General features: G+C 46.2%; 1 protein-coding gene across 5 annotated transcripts in view; it reads left to right on the top strand.

Moving 5' to 3' along the window:
* The window catches only part of ARHGAP10 (Rho GTPase activating protein 10), a 375744-nt gene that overhangs the window by 39653 nt on the left and 312112 nt on the right, over positions 1 to 23979 (top strand). The window contains exons 2-3 of one of the 5 annotated variants that reach the window (XM_060400982.1): positions 1908 to 2429; positions 3552 to 3643. The exons of 3 other annotated variants lie outside the window; for them this stretch is intronic. The gene's annotated coding sequence lies outside the window, so the exon portion shown is untranslated. Of the gene's footprint in view, positions 1 to 1907; positions 3644 to 23979 lie in introns of all 5 variants that reach the window. One more of the 5 variants, XM_060400983.1, reaches the window with a different exon arrangement.

Raw genomic sequence — 23979 nt, 5'->3', positions numbered from 1 at the left:
CACTGGAAGTGTGGAGTCTTAACCACTGCCCCACCAAGGAAGTCCTTCCACAAGCATTTATTAAGTGCCTGTTGTACAGCAGATATGCTGAAGCACTCTAAGTTGTTTTCTGAAAGCATGCTGGAATGCTCTGTTGGTAGCATATTTATAAATTAATTCCTGCAGACTCATCAGACCCTAGTCCATCAGACCAGGGAGAAAAATAGCAACTGTGACTTTTATTTGTGCAACAGTTCTAATGTCACGGTCATGGCTCATTGGAAATGCTTTACTCAGGACATTTCACAGTGGTTTGAAGATCTTGACACATACAATTGTGTCAATACAATACAATATAACTAGAAGAAAGCTAGAAGACCGCTGGCCTATTGGGACTGTTTTAAAACTATATTTAGGGCCATGAATCCTTTGAATAGCCAGTAAGAGCAAGAGCTGCCTTTCTCCAAAAACGCATGGAGACATGTAATCTTGCTTATAGTTTTAGGACTTTTAAATGTTCTGAAATTAGTGCATAACCCCTGAAGGTCTCATAGACTCCAGGGTAAGGCTTGGAATAGACTGTGGAGTAACTGATGTCACTTACATCTTAGGGTAGTGGAGTGGTACAGCTGTCCCAGTCATTTTCTTTTCTTTGATTATTTAGCCATAATTCATCACGATCTATGAGTAATTCAATAACTGTTTAAGAAATAGTTTTTTGATGAAGCTGGCATAAGCTACAACCAAGAGTTTCCATAATGGCAACCCACTCCAGTACTCTTCCCTGGAGAATCCCATGGAGGGAGGAGCCTGGTAGGCTACTAGTCCATGGGGTCCCAAAGAGCCAGACACGACTCAGCGACTTCACTTTCACTACTATAATTAAGTATATGTCAGAACATCAAGGGTGTGTGTGTGTGACTTACGCCATAACCATTTTCACTGACAGGCTGCCGAGGAAGGGGCATGTCTTTTGTTAGGCCTTTCGAAGTAACACACGAGATAAGAGCTAGTCCAGCAATTCCCAACATGTTTTCGGGGGTGGGACGGGGGAATGCTAGTGCTGTTAGAAAGAAGCTGCTTGAAATCAGCATCTGAAGTAAACATCGTCCTGTAACTCATGACACGTGGTGTCCTGTCCTGGGGCTACGTAGTACATGCGATTATATTAAAAGAAGTCTGGCAGTAAAGAAGCCTGTTTAGTGTGGTTTAAGCTTATTGATTCTTAACTTTATTTTTAGTACCTCTCTTCTCAAACCTGTCTAACTTCTCAAAGATAAATATCGCAGAATATTATTTTAACTTATTATAATTAAAGTCGACTGCATGAAATACACATGAAGCCTTAACGTTGTGTGAGCTATATCTGTTTTTTAACCCTACAGGGAAGGAATTATGTAGACGCTCTGGATGATAACTTTGTCTCTGTGCAAATCTAGCGTCAGAATTTCGAGTAATGTGAGATGACTGAGACCTGCCTGTCACTACTTTAAAAAAAGCTGTATTTGTTCCTGTAAAGACAGAATATTGCAAGCAATTACCAAGAGTCATGTTAAAGATAAAATGAAAAACCTGACAGTTTTCTTCTTCTAACCTGTGGCTTCTGCTCACCTGGAGTCTTTTCTTTGCCCAGCATGAGTTGCAAACTTGAAAGCAGTCATAATGGGGGTAGGCGAACTGGAGAATAATATATTTGAATGCTCAAGAGAACTGGTCTTAAATAATTAAGACCAATAAATTAGAGTATTTTATTTATGAAGGAGCCCAGATAAACGACGATTGAATCATGAAGTGTATTATTTATGAATATACTGGGGTATGACTCCTCCCCCCAAAATGGTGTAAGTCTTAAGGCACGAAAATTACAGTGTAATTAATGGATTATTCCTTTTTTTATTATGGTTTTTCTTAAATGTTTGGCTGTGCAGGGTCTTAGCTGTGTCCTGTGGGATTTTTCCTCGTGGTGCGTGGACTCCATGCCTGTGGCTCTCAGACTTAGTTGCTTCATGGCACATGGAATCTTAGTTTCCTGACCAGAGGTTGAACCTGTGCGACCCCTGCATTGGAAGGCGGATTATTGACCACTGGATCAACAGGGAAGTCCCCGGTTATTTCTTCTTAATAGTTTATTTATCAACTATTTCAGGATGATTTTCAAACATCTAATGGATTAGATCACGTATCAAACACTGGATAAACATCTGTAATTGAGCTGCTGAATATTAAGGGAAGGGTAGGATATGGCTCCTACCCCCGAGAGGCTCAAAATTTTGGTGGAAGTTGCTTTCTCCATGCAGTTTTCCTCAGGGTGGTGTCTTTTTCCTCTCCAGGCACTCTCTCCTTCAAATCCCTCCTAACCGCCTGCCCCCTGCCCGCCACGTGACTGTTGCTCCCAACTGTTAACCAGCCTCATTTCAGGCTGAGCAGGTTATATAGAGAGGAGCGTGGCAGTAAGTATTTTGCCTTCTTGTATTGTCCAGCATGTCTTGATGGTTTTCAGTGTCTGGAAACATTGTGAACCTATGGCCAAATAATCCTAAAGTCCTCTATTTTAACATCAGTGCACAGACGTGTCAGTGACCTACCATGGATTCCTATCACAGCAGTCTCCCTATTTAAGAAAGTCTTTCCAGTTTTGGATTTAATGAATTTTGCTTACTAAGTTTTCTCAAGAAGAAGAAACTTGAGCATATTCTCATTATGAAAGTGTTCATTCCAGGAATCTTCTCTGCCAAGTTTTCTGTTTTTTTCCAAACATACGTTTGCCATTTTTGAGTTGAAATGGATGATGGAAACTGTGGAAAATAAAAGAATGAGATGTCAACTTTTATGTGTTGTGAACACTTTGATTTAAATATTGTATCAGTACTTAAGTACTTAAAAATAGCGGAAACTAAATTATGCAGTGGTGATACCATCATTGCTTTCAGAAACTGCAGAGCAGCTTAAAGTACCACCGATCTGTTTCAATGATGAGGCATTTTTCTCACCAGGATAGTAGTTCTGGTCTCCAGGGGAATTACTCAGTAAATGTGCTTGAGGAAGAAAGGGAAAATGAAAGTTACCCATCATGGCTTGTAATTTTAAAGTTAAGGTAAATCCCTAATTAGAAATTAAGTATAGATTTTATATGGATCTAAGTCTTTATATATGTGCTTATTCTGTATTGTTTTAATGATAAAAGTGAAAATGAAAGCTGCTCAGTCATGTCCGACTCTTTGCGGCCCCATGGAATACAGTCCATGAGACAAACATTAAAAACAAACCATGCATCAAGTCTTTTCTTTTAAATGCAAACCACGGAGCTTTTCTTTATATAGTAAAGTCCCTGTTGGCTGGCACTCTGTTACCCTGGAATTTCCCTGAGTTGAGGTTCTTTCTGTAGTGATGATTAATACTTATAGTAATTACCCCGAGGATGCGTGAAAACCTCTTTGAGTCATCAAAGATTAAATTGTATCCAGCCCTAGCTGTCATGTCACACATTTAATGCCTTCCAATGGTTTGAAAATTGAAAATCTGTTTGTGATATTGTTTTCTCCTGTTTGAAATGCCCCATTTGCTCACATAAGAAACCATAGGATGGATGCCTCTGGTGGAACCTGTTTTCCTTCGTTATTCTGGTGAAAAAAAAGCAGTGGCTGGAATTAAGAACTGTTCTGAGGTAAGAGAATATGAGGAAACGAGGAACCTGAAGTGCCTCCCACCTTTCCCTGACCGTGGTTTGTGGAGTACAGCTTTGGACTAAGAATGATTGAAAGGAAGGGTAGTGAAAAGTCATCCTGTCTTTTGTGCCCACATTCCAGATCACACGGTCCTGAAGAAAGCAGGGAAAATTATTGTGCAGCTTTGAGCGTGCGGAGATGGAGGTGCGCAGCAGCAGATACTCTGCCCTCTCTGCTCACCTCATGCACTGGGCCTCACCCGTGCCACCTCATCAGTCGTGTGATTGGGGCATCTCCCTCAGTTTTGAACTTAACTTCAAGCAATAGAATCACGGATGCAGTTGTTGTTTAGTTGCTAAGTTGTGACTCTCTTGTGACCCCATGGACTGTAGCCCTCCAGGCTCGTTTGTCCCAGGCAAGAGACAGAGGTTCTCCAGGCAGGAATACTGCAGTGGGTTGCCATGCCCTCCTCCAAGAGATCTTCCTGACCCAGGGATTGAACCTGCATCTCTTGCATCAAACCTGGGTCTTCCTGCATTGCAGGCAGATTCTTTTCAAGATACTGTACTGCAATATTAAAAATGTTTTCTTTATTTTTTTTTAAATGTATTATTTCTGTAAAAAGTATTATACAGCTATTACAGTACCTTACTAAATAGCCTGTTGTATTAGTTGGGTACGTAGGCTAACTTCGGACTTAAGAACACATTGGACTAATGAACACGCTCTCAGATCAGACCCCATTCATATGTAGGGGACTAACTGTACATGTGGATAATGAAATCATTTTTCTGTATACCTGAAACTAATACAACATTGTAAAAAAAAAAAAAAAGAGTGGCCAGTATTTATGGAGCACTTTGTGCCAGGCGAAGTGCTCAACTTGAAAAGAGTGGTCTGAGTTTTGACCTGTACTCAGATTCCAACTTTGCTCTGTGACCTTGTCCAGGGACTCTGCCTCCCTGAGCCCTGCTGTCATTTCCTGGAGAGCAGTTGCGTTGGCTTACTTGGGCTGCCATCGCGAAGCACCACGGACCGCCTGGCTAAAGAAGCGCAGGTTTGCTTTCTCCCAGGTCTGGAGGCTGAAAGTTCAGGGTCAAAGTGCCTGCGCAGTTGTCTGTCCTTGGCTCTTGTGTGGCCGCCTTCTCCCCATGTCTTCAAGTCTCTTCTTTCTCTGTGTGTCTTAGGGGCAGTTGTCTAAAGACCCCAGCCATACTGTTGGGTTAGGGCTCAGCCTGATGATCCTATTTTAACTTAATGTCCTTTAAAAAGCCCCTGTCTGCAAATAGACAGTAGTTGCTTTCTGGGGTACCGGGATTTAAGTCATTGGCATGCATTTTGGGGGACACAATTCAACGGACCACAGCAGCAGTGAAAGTATTTATGTGCGAGTGTCGAGGTATTGTTGTGAGGATTAAATGAAATAATATATTCAAAGGCCTGGCCCAGCAGCTTAGCGCCCACTCACTATAAACTTTTTCGCTCGCGGTGGGGGTGCAGTCCTGCTTTCTTTAAATTCCATCCAAGTGTGAACTGTACACGTTGCTGAGGTTGTGTTTTGAATGCCTCGTGGCCTTTTTTCACTGGATTCTTTGTCTTTTCCCTCCATTCCTGAAGTCAAATTGGTGTTGTGCTCCACGGCTGCTTGCCGTCTCTCCTGTGTTTGTGCGTGTGTTCTGATTCGCTTCAGTCACGTCTGGCTTTTTGCAACTCCGCGGACTGTAGCCTGCTGGACTCCTCTGTCCATGGAGTTCTCCAGGCAAGGATACTGGAGTGCATTGCCATGCCCTTCTTCAGGGGATCTTCCCGACCTAGGGGTTGCACCAGCATCTCTCGCAACTAACTCCTGCATTGGCAGACGGGTTCTTCTCCACTAGCACCACCTGGGAAGCCCCTCTGGTCTCTCCTAGGACGTTAGTTCTCTCTACCTAGTTAGTTCTGCTCCCTGTCCACCCGGGCAGCATTGCTTCCACTTTCGCACCAGGCTGGGCTCTTCTTTCCTTGCAAGTTGGCAGGCGCGTCCGAGACTTTTCTGGTACTCAGCACTGGGCTTTAGTTCCTTCTCTCCCTGGATTCTTTCACCATTTCCTCCTGGCAATAGTGTGTACCTGCCAGGGGACACTTTTCAGATCTCGTGGTTTGTGTTTTTTGGACCCTACTCTGACTCCCTCTACCTCACTTGACTGTAATTTTCACCCCCTCACCTTAAAGCACACAGATTGGAAGTTTAAGGCGAGGTGTGGGGTGGAAAGGAAAATGAGCCCCGGGCTCCGGATAACTTACTGGTTTAGTTCAGACCTGCATCCGGTGGCCCGGGCCTCATGGTGAGTGAGCTGTAATCCCTCTGGGAATGTTCCCTTGGAGGATAATGTTTGACCAGGCATTAGCAAACCATCATCATCCCAGGAATTCCAGATAAACACACATGAGTTTAAAATCCCAGGGTGTAAATGGTCCCCAAATTTTACAAACCATTTACTTCTAGGAGAGAAAATGTATTTTATAAATGTCACTTAAAAAGCTTTTGCGGGCATTTTCACTATTACCTAAAGGGAGTTTCCCATGCTGTGCCCCTCTCAAGTTGAGAAGGGTTAGTACTCAGTGTAGTTTTCCAACTGGAGCTTGGTTTCCTGAAAGCTATTCTTGGTGTGGTGTCCAAGTGCAGCTGTTCACATCTCTTAATATTTCACTTTGAGTCTTTGGGTGGGCGGAACTGATTAGAATTCCAAAAGCAATAGACGCAGGCAGTTAGCGGAACTCTCTGGGAATATACTTGGAGAGATTTTTGAGGGAACCCCTACGTTCTGAAATTAGTTACGTGGTCAAAAGAAGACTTTCTGTACAAATTATCTGAGGAAGTGTCTTTTGCATTTTGCCTTGGTTTTCTTCTTAGATTGGTGGGACACTTTTCTTTGTATATTAAGGAACTGTTAATACGTTGTCAAGAAGGTATTCTCTGGGACTTCCCAGTGGTCCACTGGTTAGGATTCTTATGTACTCACTGCAGGAGGGCACAGGTATTATCCCTGGCCAGGGATCTTAGGTCCCACAAACTGCACAATGTGGCCTCCTGCGCCCAAATAATAAAAAATAAAAGAGTTTGTATTATTAAATAAAACATTCCTTGAAATTAACTGAGAATAATGTTTCCCTTTCTAAAATAGGCTTATTTATTGTGGGTTGTTGGTGGTGGTTTAGTTGCTAAGTTGTGTCCGACTCTTGCAATTCCATGGACTGTAGCCCACCAGGCTCCTCTGTCCACGGAGTTTCCCCAGCAAGAAAACTGCAGTGGATTGCCATTTCCTTCTCCAGGGGATCTTCCTGACCCATGAATTGAACCCGAGTCTCCTGCATTGTAGGCAGATTCTTTATCAAGTGAACCACCAGGAAGGAGGGTTATTGTGGGTTAGTATGACCTTGTTTTCATGAATGATCCTGTGTACATACAAAGCATTCTCATTTTTTCTTTTAAATACTTAACAGAGCTTTTATAGTTATTCCACCCCGCTTATCCCAGGTTTGAATTTTGCTCTTTCCCAAGTACTACTTGAGAAGTTATATTTATCGGATGGAAAGTAACTGTGGAGCTGGCTAGTATAAACATCCTTCTGGACCGTTATCCAGAATAATAGAGACAGGGCCGCAGAAGGCTTCAGAATGGAGGGCTCCAGCTGGCCAGGGACAGCTTGGGAGGCGGTGTTATTTTTTAAAGTTTGCCTTCGGAATCAACTCAAAACCATATGTGGGCTGGAAGATTGCTTTCTGAGTTACGACATAAACTGACATTGTAGTGTTTTCTAGTGTGTGGTTTCCAGGGTTGCTCTGATGTCATCAGTAAGGCTTTAAAAACAGATCTGTTTTTCACAGGCAAAGTTTAGAACAGTGTATTCAGAAGCGTGTGCTCTGTGCAATACAAGCCATCCGTCAAAAGTATTGCGTTGGCCAAAAGCTCGTTCAGGTTTTTGGTCCCATCTTACAGAGAAACCAAGATGAACTTTTGGGCCAACCCAGTACAATGTTGGGGAATCCCTGGGGGCTCATGAGGGGAGAGGGTTCTTGCTTCCCCACCCCAAGTCTTCAGGATCTGAGCACGTTAAGAACCTGGGCAACAATGAAACAGGCACGTTTTAGAGACTGTTGGTAGGATTGAAAGCCCCTTTGTGGGACTGGTGCCTTCTCTCAGTCCTCCAGTCTTGGCTCACTTCTAGAGCGTGGCATGAGATAGGTCTTGAAGCTGTTGATGAAGCAGCACTTCTGGTTAGGAGCACAGGCTGGAGAACCTGCTGGCCGGCTGGTGCACACCTCCTTCTGCCCTGCGGCCTGGGGCGAGTTACATACGTGTCTCCCATAGTTGACTCTCATCACATCAGGTCGATTCTCCATTCCTGATCTAATTTGTCTTGGGTTCTCCACTGAAATCTAAGATCCCCAGGCTAGGCAAGTATTGTCTTCTTCTCAGTGGAATCTCTGTGGCATCATTCGTTTGTGCAGATGTCTGAGGTCATTTGACAAGTTTGGTTTGTGTGGACGGGTCTTCAGTGGAGAACCAGCCCTGGGTCTGTGCTGTAGGGTGTAAAGTATGTCTTTAGGATGAGGGATATTAGGGCGATTTTGAGATTAAAGTTTTCTGGTTTTTTTTAAAGCTTTTTCCTTCCAGTGCTCTCTCTTCTTTGACATACTTAATTTGTCTTTTTTTTTTTTTAAAACTTTAAGGCTCAGCCTCTTTTTTTCCTATGACTTTATTTTGTGGCACAGTGACCATCTGGGACTTTGAGAGCTTGGGGTTTGTGTGTATCAGATTGTGTAACATTCGGGTAATGCTTTTAGCTAGCCACTCGTGTGTGTTTTATTTCTTCACTTGGCCTTGTGTGAAGAGGCAGAGGTAAGGTAAACATTTTGGCATTGCCTGAGCCCCAGCAGGACTCGGAGCTGGTGTCAGCTGCAGTCCGTGGGATCTTCTCCATGGTAATACTGTGGTTCTTTCCTCCTCGATGGTCCTTAACTGCTCTCTGAGTCCTCATTTCTTCATGGAGGTCAGGTGCAAATCTTCCTTACATCCTCCCAGCCAGTCCTGAGCCGTACAGAAATAGATGGGCCTGCTTTGGGCTGCTCCAACTCCATCTCGGGCTGACAGAGATGGCCTTTCTGCAGAGACTGAGCTGGCAGGTGGGAGCTTTTTGGAAGAAAGCACCGCCTGTTGTCTCAGCCTGTGTGAGGGCCAGTGATGGTTAAGACCTTTTCTCAGAGCTGTATCAGGGTTCTGGTCTAAACCTTGTTTTCATGTGAACTGAATCAGCATATTATAATGTGGCCTGGCCTAATGGAGAAGAACGGTGATTAGCATTGATTTCAGCGATCCCCAGCCTTTTTGGCACCAGGGACCGATTTGAAGGAAGGCTGTTTTTCCACGGATGGCAGCGGGCTGTCGTTTCAGGGTGATTAAAGTGCATCGCCTTTATTATGCTCGTGTGAAAATCTAATGCCGCTGCTGATCTGATGGGAGGCAGAGCTTAGGTGGTGATGGGAGTGATGGAGAGCAGCTGTAAATACAGATGAAGCTTTGCTTTCTTCCCTGCTATTCACCTACTGCTTCCTAACAGGCCATAGACTGGTTAACAGTCCACGACCAGGGGACTGAGGACCCCCTGGTCAGTTCCCATGGCTTCTGGCTCCTTTCTGTTTGCCCGGGAGGCAGACTGGGAATATGGGAAGATGACAGGCAGACGTGGGTTTCAATTAAATAGAGACAAATAATAACTCGTACTGAGCCTGTTTTCTCCCCTGGAGCAGAAGGCTGGTTTCTTATTTTTCTCACGTATATCGTGTAGAAACTCCTAGAACATGCAGCCCACCTGGGTAGTGGCAGACAGCGATGCTGGTGGTACTGTGGATGTTGATGGAGGGCTTGCTTTGTACCAGGTATTGTCCTCAGATGTAACGTGTTTTATCACTTGAGCGCCACCAAAACCGCACCTCCACTTTGCACATCGAGGCCCTAGGGCACAGAAGATGAATACAGCACATTGGCACTGAGACTCGGATTTATTTCCAGGCCCTCAAAAGTTTGCTCCTGCCGTTGTCCAGGTGTATAACTTCTTTTTTAAGTTTATTTTTGGCTGTCTTTGTTGCAGCAAGTGGGTGTTTAAGTTGTGGCACGTGGGTTTGATTGTCCCACGGCATGTAGGATCTTAGTTCCCCAACCAGGGATCAAACCCACGTCCCCTGCATTGGAAGGGGAATTCTGGACCACAGAGAAAGTCCCCAGATGTATAACATTTTGATTATTCAGAAGGTTTTTTTTTTTTTTTTAAAGTATTTGGCTGCATCGGGGCTTAGTTCCTGCTTGAGGGATCTATAGCTATGGCATGCGAACTCCTAGTTGAGGCGTGTGGGATCTAGTTCCCCGACCAGGGATCAAACCTGGGCCCCCTGCTTTGGGAGCGCAGAGTCTTAGCCACTGGACCCCCCAGGGAAGTCCTCGAAGACTTTTGATATTAGAAACTAGAGTGACTTCTCAATTCTCGGTCACCAGATAACACTTCCTTCGCTGCCACGTTCACCTCCTGGAGACCCCACTGAGGGCCACAGACAGCCCACTGATGAGAAAACAGCCCTGTTGCAGAGCTGATGGATGTGGTTGAAAGGGCTGTCCCTGTTCAGTGGGAAGCATTCTCCTCCCCTCAGAGACTGGGGGGCGTGCCCCCCACCCTGCCATGGATGGCACACAGGCTGGGAACCATTGTCCTTGAACTTTTGATGAGTCTCCAGAGCCTTCTGGTTTCCCTAGGCATCTGTGCTTCATCCAGGATGTGTTGGGGCTCCGCCGCTGCTTGGAGGTGCGGCTTGACAGGGAGCAGCTGGTCCGGGGATGTGCCCGGGGCCTGGACGGTTTCTTATCTCCTGTGAGGCTTGGATGACATGTGGTTCGTTCTGCTCCTGCTCAGCTTTGGGGGGACTTTGGCCAGGGCCTGGTGACAGCTCTAGGGTGCCTCCTCTGTGTGTGAGAGCCAGCGTCCTCTCTCTCTTCCAGTGCCTTCCCCAGGCTTTAGGGGAAGATGTTTGGCTGTCTTCATCCCCGGCCAGTCTGGGAAAACGCTGGCTGGGCTTGAATCTGGCAGTGCAAAGCCCTGCAGTGCTCTTGTAAGCTGTCCTAGTCGGTTCTCTTCTTCCAGGCCCAAGTGTGTGTTTATGTCAAACTGTTGGATGGTCTGAGTCTCAACTCCGTATCCGTGTCTGTTCCCACACCATTAGGAAATTGGATTTTCTTGCCTTTGGCCAATTGAATGAAGGTTTGTGTGGCTGGAAAGAGTTGTCTGGCTAGGGTGTGTTGTTCAAACTTGGCCTTGTGCTGAACCTACAGCTTAGAGATGGAACCTTCCTGTCAGACAGGCAGATCTGTGAATCACACTGGCTGGGCTGCAGGGGTGATTCATGAGCCTGTCATCCCCAACTGTGTCTTTACTGCACCCCAGGTAGGGACATTTTGCTTCTGTAAACAGTGAATGGGGAGCAACTGGGAGAGTGTTCTCTGCTTTTGATTATCTGAGTGACATACATGAAGTTATACAGTGGAATTCTTATTCCATAAACAGTACAATAATAGTAATATGATGACCTAAGTTTCTTTCTCTTTTTTTGGCTGTGCTGGGTCTTTGTTGCTGCTCAGGCTTTTCTCTTGTGGTGGTGAGCTGGGGCTGCTCTCGCCTTGCGGTGCACAGGCTTCTCATTGTGGTGGGTTCTCTTGTTACAAGGCATAAACTCTACCTGTACGGGCTTCTGGAGTTGTGGCGCACGGGCTTAGCTGCTCTGAGGCGTGTGGGGTCTTCCCGACCCAGGGATGTAACCCGCGTCTCCTGTGTCTCCTGCATGGGCAGGCAGATTCTTTACTGCTGAGCCACTGGGGAAGCCCCCTCTGAGGACATGTAAGTGAGGTTAAAAACAACATAGATTTGTAACAGGGAAGACTTGGTTAGAAATGTTTGCTAACATTGGCACCAAGAGGAACACATGGTTCGAAATAGATGGAACTGTTACCTCTTAGCCTGACTTAGACATGGTATTTTTGTGTGGCTTTCTTTAAAAAAAAAATCTTTATTTGGCTGTTCCAGATCTTTGTTGTGGCATGCAGGATCTCTAGTTGTGGTATATGGGATCCGATTCCCAGACCAGGGATATAACCCTGGCCCCCTGCATTAAGAGTGTGGATTCTTAGCCACCAGACCTCCAGGGAAGTCCGTGTGTGGGTTTGTTAAGCAGAGGGAAGGTGGTGTCATCTGCCAATGACAGATGTTACTGTTATTGATAGGAAATTTCTTTTTTGTTTTTGGTTCCTCATGTCACCCAGGGTAGCACACCTGTGGAATTCTGGAGAACATTTAGATATGCGTGGCGTTTACGGTGTGCTTTATCCTGGGGCATCACATGCTAGGTCCGCAGGCCCTGGGCTGCTCTCTCGCAGACGTATTAGAGTCAGGCCTGTCTGTTACGAGCGCAGGCAGGGGACTGTGCCCCCTGAGTGATGCTTACTGCAGTCTGTTTTGTCTCTGAGTCTTTGACAGCCCTTTCCCCCATCTCAGCTTGGGCTCAAATCCTAGAGCAGGAAAGAGAGGTAGTAAATACGCTATTGCTCTCCTCCAGCCCTCCCAAAGAAACCGGCATGTTGCTCATCGAAATAGCGTTTTCCTACCTGGGTAGAGCATCAGAGTCTTTCAGCACACGTGGTTCCTGGCTGCAGCTTCCAACTTGACTTAACATTGGCACATTTTATGACGCCTGTAATCCCTACCCTAGAGGCTGGAGGTGGCGTCATCTTTTGGCTGTGTTGAGCAAGATGAGAGTCACATGTTAGGATCGTATGTTAGGGTGATCAGGAAAGAGCTGCTGGTGGAAGAAGGGCTGGAGAGAGGGTTGAGATGTATGCATAGTGGGGAGGAAGTTGTCCTGTGAACCTCGGGACAAGAGCCGGAAGGAAGAACAACTGCTAACCTGGAGATGGTGGATAAGTGAGACTTTGAGAGGGTTTCTGTGGGGCAGTGGTTCTTGGTTTCAGTGCATCAGTCCCCTCTGGGCCCCATCCCCAGAGTTTCTGGTTTAGTAGGGTCGGCAGGAGGGCCCGTGAGTTTGCATTTCTACCATCTTTCCAGGTGATGGTGATGCTGTGGATCCTCCCCAGCATCCAGGGAGATCAGATGCTGCTGGAGGAGTCACCTTCCAGTGGTGGTGATGACTGGGGCTGCATTGCTCCCAACTCCGGGGAGCACCATTCCCATGCTCTGTTCCAGGGTGGCCCTGGGCAGCAACCTTGTTGCGGTCTGGAGCGCCAGCCTAAGTGTAGGTTATGAGAAGCCAGGGGAGGATTATATCAGGATCTTGTTATTGGCATTAGCTTTCTGTTAATTTGGTGGCAGACGGGGAAGTGGCCAGAGATGTTTAGACAAGCTGAAGGGCAGTGCCATGTCCAGTGGGTGGGCCACTTCAGCAGTGGACTTGGGAGGAAGCTCTGGAAGGAAAGAAAGAGGAAGAATGCAAAGGTGACCCAATGTTTCCTTCAGCTTGGGAGCCTGGCAAATGGTGCTCACATTGGCATAAAGGGGAAATCAGAGCCTGGGCTGCTGTGGAGGAAACCTCTCAGCTATTTTAAAACGGAGTTGAAATTGCTCATCTTTTCTTCCAGGAAGATTGTTGTCTATTCAGTTTTCAAAATGAAGGATCTTTGTCATGTTCTGTGACTTCCAATTGTCTAAGCATTCCATGAGCTAAACATGCAGTCACTTGTCTCCTGGAACAATTTGCTCTTATACCAAGGTTTAAATGGAAAATTGCTTAAAAATGTCTTTGCCATTCCAGTATAATTTTATTTTGATTTTTATACCCTTATAGTCTTGCCTCTGGGGTTCTCTGGTGGCTCAGCTGGTAAAGAATCCTCCCACCAGTGCAGGAGATGCCAGAGACATGGGTTTGATCCCTGGGTTGGGAAGATGCCCTGTAGGAGGGCAGGGCAACCTACTGCAGTGTTCTTGCCTGAGAAATCCCGTGGACAGTAGAGCTTGGCGGGCTATAGTCCATGGGGTTGCAGAGTTGGATACAACTGAGCACGCACGCACACACATAGTTTTGTCTCGAATATAAGTAAAACAGTTGTTAAAAGTCACTTGTGTTATTAGCAATAGAGCTCTGATTACATTGGGTTGCATTGTATCTGTTTTATTTTTCTGTAAGTTATCAATTTCTTGTGATCCTTGTGATCTTATGATCTCCTGTGATCCTTGTGAACACACAGACATGACGTTACTTTTGGATCTTTTCTTTTTTCAGTCATGTTCCAAATTGGAGAATTTTTGGAACATAGTTCAGTTGCTCAGTCATGTCTGACTCTTTGTGACCCCATGAACTGCAGCACACTAGGCCTCCCTGTCCATCACCAACTCCTGGAGTTCACCCAAACACATTTCCATTGCGTCAGTGATGCCATCCAACCAACTCATCCTCTGTTGTCCCGTTCTCCTCCTGCCTTCAATCCCTCCCAGCATCAGGGTCTTTTCCGAGGAGTCAGTTCTTCGCATCAGGTGGCCAAAGTATTAGGGTTTCAGCATCAGTCCTTCCAATGAATATTCAGGATTGATTTCCTTTAGGATGGACTGGTTGGATCTCCTTGCAATTCCAATGGGATTCTCAAAAGTCTTCTCCAACACCACAGTTCAAAAGCATCGATTCTTCGGCACTCAGCTTTCTTTATAGTCCAGTTCTCACATCCATATTAGTAAGAGTTTAATTAAAGAAGAATCAGCCGTGAATTCTTAAGTCATGCCTTTGCGCTTGTCCATCCCAGTCTCTCCATGGCTGTGTGTGCGTGGCGGCCACTGTGACCTGCATTCTCCTGCCCCTCCTCTACCCCATGACCTGGCGACCCCGGCATTTTGCCTGGAGCCACATGACAGGGAGCGACAGTAGGAAGCCAGATACTGACCTGGACAAGAAAGGGGTCTGGGGAGCAGGCCTGGAAGTAAAGAGGGCCGTGCTTGGGGCTCTGATGGGGCCGGGGAAAATCAGGCTGAAGAGACTGTTGCGGCAGGATTCCCCCCACCTTGTCCACAGAGAGGGATCCAAGAAGGGGAAGTCCCTTACTGATCATGCGGAGAGAGAAGGCAACATTAGGGGTTGGTGACCAGCCAGCCTTGGCTTCCCTGCTGGTTCAGACAGGAAAGAATTCGACTGCAATGCAGGAAACATGGGTTCAGTCCCTGGGTTGGTAAGATCCCCCGGAGGAAGGCATGGCAACCCACTCCATATTCTTGCCTGGAGAATCTCCCATGGACAGAGGAGCCTGGTGGGCTATAGTCCATGGGGTCACAAAGAGTCGGACACGACTCAGGCGACTTAGCAAGCATGCATGACAGGCCAGCCCCAGCCCGGAGTGGCTCTGGTGGGACAGTGGCCACATGCGGACCAGCACAAGTGACAGTCAAGTCAGGTGGTGACAGAGCTGAAGGTGCAGCTGGGTGAACAGATGCCCAGGGGGCATGCTGAAGGCGCAGCTGGGTGAACAGATGCCCAGGGGGCATGCCTGAAGCGCTCCGAGAGGGGGTCCAGGGCTGAGTCAGCAGCCTGGCTTCACCAGGGTGAGTCCCGTCCTCTCCACCTCCGCCTTTGGGAACTCCGGAGAAGAAGAAAGAGGAAGAGCTCAAGTCTGTGTGGTCGCAGGAGCCATTGACCCTGTGGACTTAGGGAATTCCGGAGAGTGGCCTGACGTAGGGCCCCGCAGCTGCTGGGGCTTGGGTGTGGTGACCGTTTAATCTGCTGACCAAACTGGGACACTGTTAATATTTTCACTGGGACTGGACCTGGTAGGCTGGGGTCACCCTAGATGTCAGGGCTATTCAGGTCACACCGACACAGTCAGAGACATGTAGGGACTGCTTCTATAGCTTAAGTACCTCCTTCCCAGGGCCCTGAACTATTTTCATATGTTGGCTTTTTTGTTCTGTCTTAAATAAGGATAGCAGTACTTTATTATAACTATTTTGCTGTACTAAATATTTTACCAAAAATATTGTAATGACTAGTTGGGTTTTGTGTCCTAAATGTATCACCATTTTATTAATTTTATCATGCTGTTAATCCATTTCAGTTGTTTGCTACTCTGAATGATAGCAAAATAAACAACTCTTTGTATATGTCTGAATATTTCCTTAGAAGTCAAATTCTTAGAACAGCTGGGTCAGATTGTACAGTTCTTGATATGTGTTGCCACTTCTAGGCATTTATGTTAAACCTGAATTTTTCAGTTGAAAAATTCTGATGGTTGAGCCACCAGGACTTGGAAATACTATGAAATACATGATTTTTTAAAAAAGTCATTAAATAATTTTTGCCACTTTGTAGTCCCGGGTCACAAGAGAGCTACTAAGGGGTAATTCAGTGAAGAAACAGCTTAAATAAAGAAAACATTTTTGGGAAATTCCCCGGTGGTCCAGTGGTTGGGACCCAGCACTTTCACTACCAGTGCCCAGGTTCCATCTCTGGTTGGTGCTGACTTAAAGAAAAAAAGCACAGTGTGAGAGTTGTGTGTGAGTTGTTTTATTTGGGGCAAACATGAAGACTATGGTCCAGGAAACAGCATTTAAGATAGCTCTGAGAAATTGCTCCAGAAAGCTAAGGTCAGTGTAGACGTGGTTTTGGTGATGGGGAAGTACGTGTATTCAAGCAGGTGATTTTTTTTTTTTTGCAGAAGATTGCTGCTAGCCATGAGGAGCGGTTGTCACCAAGAAGGATTTTAGTGCTTTTCTAGATATGAGGAAATGCAAGAGTTGGACTCATAAACTTGTCTCTTGAAGATATCTAGCTCTGTGAAGACCTCTTCTGCCTGCTTTTCCCAGAGCAGAGTGCCTCATTTCTACTCTCGACTCTGAACTCCTTTCAGGGGGTGTTTAAAATCAGCAGCTGCAGGGACTCCTAGTGGTCCAGTGGTTAAGAATCTGCTTTCCAGCGCAAGGGACGTGGGTTTGATCCCTGGCTGGGGAGCTGAGATTCCACACGCCACAGGGGAGCTAAGCTCCCAGGCTATAACACCACCACAGCGAAGGCACAGTGCAGCCGCCTGCCACCCTCCGCCCTCTCCCCCACTCAGCCAGCAGTGGCAAGCAGCACATGGTTGCATCCTGACAGAGGCTGACGTGTGTATATTCAGTCACTCAGGCGTGTCCCTTGGGAATGTAGCCTGCCAGGCTCCTCTGTCCATGGGATTTCCCAGGCAGGCGTACTGGAGTGGGTTGGCATTTCCTTCTCCAGGGGATCTTCTGACACAGCGATCAAAACCGCATCTTCTGCGTCCCCTGCGCAGGCAGGAGGGTTCTTGACTGCTGAGCTACCGGGGAAGCCCTATAGCAGTAGATGGCAAGTGCCAATCTGTAGTTAACATTGGGGAAATAAGATCCTGCAAACCTAGTAGTGTGGCTGAAGAAAAAAGGCGAAAAACACATTTGTGGGGAGGGGCCTGGATAAATCAGGAGTTTGCGATTAACAGAAACACATTACTACATATGAAATAAATAAAGAACAAGGGTCTATTATATGGCACAGGGAACTATATTCAGTATCTTAGAATAACCTATAATGGAAAAGAATCTGAAAAAGATATGGAGACACACACACACACACACACACACAGAGTGAAACTCTTACACACACACACACACACACACACACACATACACAGTGAAACTCTTACATACACAGAAGCTAACATAGCATTGTAAATCAGCTATGCTTCAAAAATGTTGTTTTGGGGGAAGACATTTCTGTGGACAAAAGTTAACATTTTTTTCACATTGTGAAACAAAATGGCTCCCACTCCCACTTTGATTGCTAACGCAACCTCTTCTCATGGAATGCAACTTGCCATGGAACAGAAGTCTTAGAGAGACTGGATTATACTGAATTAAACTGTGATGTGTGTGTGGGGGGGTGTGGGCAGAAACATATTATCCGGTGGGAAATCCCTCCTTGCTTTATTGACAGTTGGCACACCATGGTTGAAAGATCAAGTACTGGCTGTGTTGAGCTCTGTGTCGTTTTCAGGAGGAACATGATTGTCTGTATCTGCTCAGTGGGTAAACAGTCTGCTTGCAATGCAGAAGACAAGGGATGGAGGTGTGATCCCTGGGTCAGAAAGATCCCGTTGGAGGAGGAAATGGCAACTGACTGCAGTATTCTTGCCTGGGAAATCCCATGGACAGAGGAGCCTGGCGGGCTGCAGTTCAAAGGGTCAGAAAGAGTTGGATAGACTGAGTACGCACGCACACACGTGATGACAATTTCAGAACATCATGGGGATGCCAGTGACATTTCCTGTGTGGCACGTGGATCATACCAGCATGAAAGTAGTGCATTTTCAGCAACGGGTTCTTCCATTGTGAATCAGCCACACAGCTGACAAGTCAGCTACTAGTTATAGAATAATGGTGGTCAGCAAAAAAAAAAAAAAAAAAAAACAAAAAAAACCCGAGTCTGCCTGACCTCAGCAAGACCTAAAGCTGGAAAGTTGGGTTTGAGAGAACCATGCATGCCGGTCATGGGGTTGGATGAAGTGAAGGCGCTTTGTGGAGGCTGCCTGGTAGCTGGTTTAGTCACTGCTTCTGTCTCTGTGCAGCCCGCCAGCCTGTGTCTGGGGTGCACATTACCGACTATGTTACAGCTTGCTCAGAGGGGTCAGATCAGTTTGCAGACAGGAAAGAAGAAGCGTCTGCAGAGTTCAAATGTGAAGACATCCTGGTTAGTTTGAAAGCATTCCTGAGTTGTTCCCAGCTCAACTAGTCTGTAAAGAGTCAAAAGGCCCAGGAAAGATGTCCTTCAGTTTTAAATATGAGAGACTGTAGTCCATTCCAGAATGATGAAGTGTGCAGGTGATTATGTGCTAACAGTCTGGAAAATAAAATGTTACTGTGTGTGTGACACTCAGATAATACCGCCTAAGTTAAAGGGGTCAAATAACTTTGAATTTTATTAAAATGACACCACCGTTATGGCAGAAAGTAAAGAGGAACTGAAGAACCTCTTGATGAAAGTGAAAGAGGAGAGTGGAAAAGCTGGCTTAAAACTCAACGTTCAAAAGACTAAGATCATGGTATCCGGTCCCATCACTTCGTGGCAAATAGATGGGGAAACAATGGAAACAGGGAGAGACTTTATTTTTTGGGGCTCCAAAATCACTGCAGATGGTGACTGCAGCCATGAAAGTAAAAGACGCTTGTTCTTGAAAGAAAAGCTATGACCAACCTAGACAGCATATTCAAAAGCAGAGACATTACTTTGCTAACGAAGGTCCGTCTAGTCAGAGCTATGGTTTTTCCAGTAGTCGTGCATGGATGTAAGAGTTGGACTAGAAAGAAAGCCAAGTGCCGAAGGATTGATGCTTTTGACTTGTGTTGGAGAAGACTCTTGAGAGTCCCGTGGACTGCAAGGAGATCCATCCAGTCCATCCTAAAGGAAATCAGTCCTGAATATTCATTGGAAGGACTGATACTGAAGCTGTAATACTTTGGCCACCTGATGCAAAGAACCGACTCATTGGAAGAGACCCTGATGCTGGGAAAGATCAAAGACAAGAGAAGGGGGTGACAGAGGATGAGATGGTTATATAGCATCACTGACTCAATGGACATGAGTTTGGGCAAACTCTGGCAGATAGTGGCCGATAGGGAAGCCTGGCGTGCTGCGGTCTGTGGGGTCACAGAGAGTCAGACACAGTATAACAACTAAACAGAACTGCCATTGATGGGCTTTCCCGGTGGCTCAGTGGCAAAGAATCCGCCGGCTACTGCAGGAGATTCAGGTTTGATCCCTGGGTTGGGAAGAACACTTGGAGACGGAAATGGCAACCCACTCCTGTATTCTTGCCTGGGAAATTGCATAGACAGAGGATCCTGGCAGAGTACAGTCCATAGTGTTGCAGAGAGTCAGACACGACTGAGTGGCTGAGCCTGCATGCACTGTCATTGCTAACTGTGACTTTGGTCAAGTACTATGGGCTTTTAGCAGTCACTTCATATAAGGAAGATTGGACTCTGAGATTTTGTTACGCTAGGCTTAAAAATATCTGTAAAGGCTTGGCTCATAGATGACTGTTAGCTGACACTCATTTACTTAATCCTTTAGGTATGCAAACCACTCCCTATTTTCATAATCTAATCATGGAATACATTTTTTTTTTCAAGGTCCCAAGTTAGTAGTGAGAAACTGAACCTTTGAATTCCCTCTATAGGATAAACTTAATTTCTGATCTTCAGAAAATTGAGGTTGGTCTGTTGATGTTTATTGATAAGAATTTTATGAGGGCTGGGTTATTTAAAAATTGTTGGTTTCCGAATTTTCCGTGTGCGAGGTTGGTTTTGTTTTTGATGAAAGATAAGGGAGAGGGAGACCCTAGGCAAAGGAGCTGTGACAGTTTAAAACTACCTGAGAGTCGGATGTTAGTGAAACTAGGGCTTCTCAAGTGGCTCTAGTGGTAAAGAACCCACCTGCCAGTGCAGGAGGCATAAGAGACATTGGTGTGATCTCTGGGTGGGGAAGGTCCCCTGGAGAAGGAAATGGCAACTGACTCCAGTATCTTGCCTGGAGAAACCTGCGGACAGGGAAGCCTGGTGGGGCTGCAGTCCGTGGGGTTGCAAAGAGTCAGACTTGACTGAAGCAGCTGAGCACAGCACACCTTTAAGGTGACTGGAGAGCCTCGAAGCCTTTCTTAAACAGCTGATTTGCATTGATGTTCGTACGAAAAGCAGACCGAGTAGGGTGTTTAGATGTTTTATGAATCTGGCAATATCACCATTAAAGTTGTGTGACTCCCTGAATAATTGTGCTGTGGGCGTGGGAAATCCAGCACTCCACTGAGGGATCCAGAAAGTGAAACTGTGTCCCTACCTGTGACAGGGAAAAGGGCATCTCAAAATATATACGAAAGATTTTTTTTTGCCTCTTTCCCATCAGTGCATTTTCCTTAACCTAGATGCTGTCCCACCTGCAGGAACAGAAAGGAGAAAACATTCCATGAAAACGTTTTGGTTTGTGGGATGATAGGAAAAACATTGTAATATTTCAAAAGACAGCTAAGGATAAAGTGGAAAGTCTGCTGCAGGTCTGATGTACTGGGTGGCACAAGTTAGTTTTTGTGTTTGAATTCATTTATAGCAATAATTACTGTCCTTTGATTGTGACTGCGCTGGGTCTTCATTGTGTGCCCCAGCTCAGTAGCTGGGGCAAGTGGGCTCCAGCTGCGACTCATTGCATGTGGGATCTCAGCTCCCCTACCAGGGACTGAACCTGCATACCCTGCATTGGAAGGTCGGTTGTTAACCACTGGATCACCGGGGAAGTCCCAATAACCACTATCTCTTTACACATAAGACCGCTTGGAGCTCTTTGGGGGTGCGGATGGCGGAAAGCTGGGATGATAATGGATCCACATTCAGCCCCCATTTCCTTCTCTGCCTCCTCTCTTTGCTCAACTCATTGTGTGTGCTTTGCTCTCTCCACTCTAGTGATAGTTGTCCTCCCCAAGGTCGTGCCTCTGATCTCCTTGGACTTGGTGTAAAACGGATACTTTTTGCTTCTTATCTTCACCCCTTGGCAGCATGTGCTGTGTTGAAAGTCACTTCTTTGTTCTTGAAGTACTCCCTGCCCTCTTCGGAAGGACCGCTTGGTCCTTCTGCAGAAAAGTTTATCTCTTGTTTACTAGTCTTATCGCCCCAACACATACTCCAGGTGGAAGCTAGGAGATTGGCATACGCACATATAAGGTGCTGCCAGGCTTTATAAGACAGGAGGGAAACGGGGGGACTAGGTATGAATTCCTGGTAGAAGCAGCATTGACTTTTTTCCCCTCTTGTTGAAGTGGGCTTTGAGAGGCACTCGGCACTGTGGGGGCTCATATTTGAATGAATGAAGGCAGGGTTTAAACAAACAGGTTGGACCTGGGAAGAGTAGTTTCAGTGTAGGAAACAGCATGAGCGAAACAGTCAGGTGAGGGAGACGATGGAGTCTGTGAAGGTGAAAATGAATCACTCTTGGCTGGAGGCGAGGCGCTGGGAGGGGACGGGGCAGGGGAAGGGCAAGGCTTCGGATGCCAGCTAGGGAGTTCCGGGCTGTGCTTGCAAGGCAGTGGGTGGAGTAGAAGGACTCTGAGCCGGAGCGGCTGGAGGCATTGGGCAGATTAATTCTGTAGCAGTGCATTGGAGGGGTTAGGATGAGGAAAACCGCGTTTTGGTTTCTCACCTCTGGGCTCTTCTCAGGCGTGCTGCTTTGGAGGGGCAGTCCCAGCCACTGCCTTCCTGCCGCCCCGGCTCAGCCCTCTTGTCCTTCGGCCACTGCACCTGAGCCACCTGGTCCCATGACCACTGACTTCCTGTCACCTTGTGCCAAGCATATCAAGAAATAATGGCCTTCACTCTGATTTGAACACTAATGCAGTAACCTCAGGAGCAGTCTTGGTGCCTGGTGGGAAATACAGCAGGGTGTCAGTGAAAGAGGCTCTGTGATGTAGGAAAGAGCGTGTGAAGGGCGTGGGCCGTGTGAGCTGGGTGCCTTGGATGGGAGTAGGGATAAGGGGCAGAGGGTGAGATCAGGCCTCAGTGTTGGTCTTAACACCCTAATTGGTAAATAAATGGGATTCTCAGGTGGCTCAGGGATGAGGACTCCACCTGCCAATGTAGGAGACACAGGTTTGATCCCTGGGTTGGGAAAATTCCCTGGAGAAAGAAATGGCAACCTACTCCCATATTCTTGCCTGGAGAATCCTATGGACAGAGGAGTCTGGCGGGCTCCTGTCCATGTGGTTGCAAAGAGTTGGACATGTCTGAACACAGATGCGCAGACAGGGAACTGACTTTCCTCTCTTCCTCTGCAGGACTCCTTTCCCCACAAACCAAACACACCTTCCCCCAAACGTCATGTTGACATCATAGTAGCTTGGTTTTCCTTTCCTTTAAAAGAGTAAGTACTTCTGAGGGTAAATGGAAGTGTGAAGAAAACATGTAGAAAGCCCTTCATTTTGTCCAAACCTTGGGGTACATGGGGGCCATTACCAAAGGTGGAGTGGCCTGTGCCTTGGGCTGGGAAGGACAGGTTTTCCCCTCTTCTTCGCCTCCACCAGCCTCTCTCTCCCTGTGTGCCTGGGAGTGTTCTGTGCGCATGACTTGAGCAGTGAGTGGCCAGCAGCCTGCCTACCTTATCTCAGTAAGTGTAATCTATGTTAGGTTTTTCTGCTGGGTAAATATGAAAAAAAAAAACAAAACAAAATAGTGTCATTCAGAGATATTGGTGAACTGTGATTATAAGGGTTTTGGTGGATTCCTGTGACACCAGGAACGTGAGATACTTAATCTTACACTCAAGAGAATATTCATGTGTCATTGATATTTATTTCATGCATTGTTGGTATTTATAAGCTATGAGACAACATCTGGAAAATCCCTCAGATGGAATAAAGCTGAAATAGGTTAGAATTTCAGTTAATGTTGTGATCATCAATATGATCCCGATGTCATAAGTTGATTTGATTCTTGGAGCAGCAGGTTTGCTCCGCTACCTGGAATTTTCTCTGATCTGCTGATCTGAGTGCAAAGGGGTGGCTGTGCTGGTGAGAGCAGATTTCCCTCTTAGCAGTCCCAGCTGTCTCTGAGGTTGAGCCCTGGAAAAAGAGGCTCCTGGGATAAACATTACCTGTGTTCTATTTGTGGAAGTCAGTTTAACAATAATCTTAATTCAGCTTGGTAAATCTAAGCAGTGTTTTGTTCAGGTATATGTCTGTGTGTGGATTGAATGCCACTCAGTTGCCACATTTTAAGCAAGAGAGTCAGAAATTCCTAATTAGCATAACATCCTAACTCTGAACCTGAAGAGACTCTGGTCCTTTGGACCACTCTGGTGCTTTAGATGAGTGTGTCCGATACAAAGAGATGAACTGAGTTGCCCAGTGTCATGCAGGTAGGTGGTGTCAGATCTCAGACCTCACATATTTTCACTTCCTAGTTAGGGCTTTCTCCAATAACCTGCTGTTTTCCTTTGTAAAATGGTGATGGGAATCGTTTAAAGTCAGAGCATTCCTGTTGGTTCAGGGAGACAGGACCCACATGAAATATGGGCATCTTATCAGCTTCCCTTGGTAGGGATTTATGAGCTCTTGGATTTGATGCTTTTCTATTAGCAGTTCAGAAGGTGTGTTCTTCATGAGCAGAGAGGGTTTCTTTTTTGCTTGTTTTTAATCCTACTGTCTTAGCTTGGGTTGCTGGAACAAAATGCCATAGGCTGATTGGCTTAAACAACAGACATTTATTTCTCAGTTCTG

The sequence above is a fragment of the Ovis aries genome, chromosome 17, assembly GCF_016772045.2.
Source record: "Ovis aries strain OAR_USU_Benz2616 breed Rambouillet chromosome 17, ARS-UI_Ramb_v3.0, whole genome shotgun sequence".
In the NCBI taxonomy this organism is placed as follows: domain Eukaryota; kingdom Metazoa; phylum Chordata; class Mammalia; order Artiodactyla; family Bovidae; genus Ovis; species Ovis aries.
The sequence above is the reverse complement of the archived record's forward strand: the minus strand, read 5'-3'. Positions and strand labels throughout refer to the sequence as shown.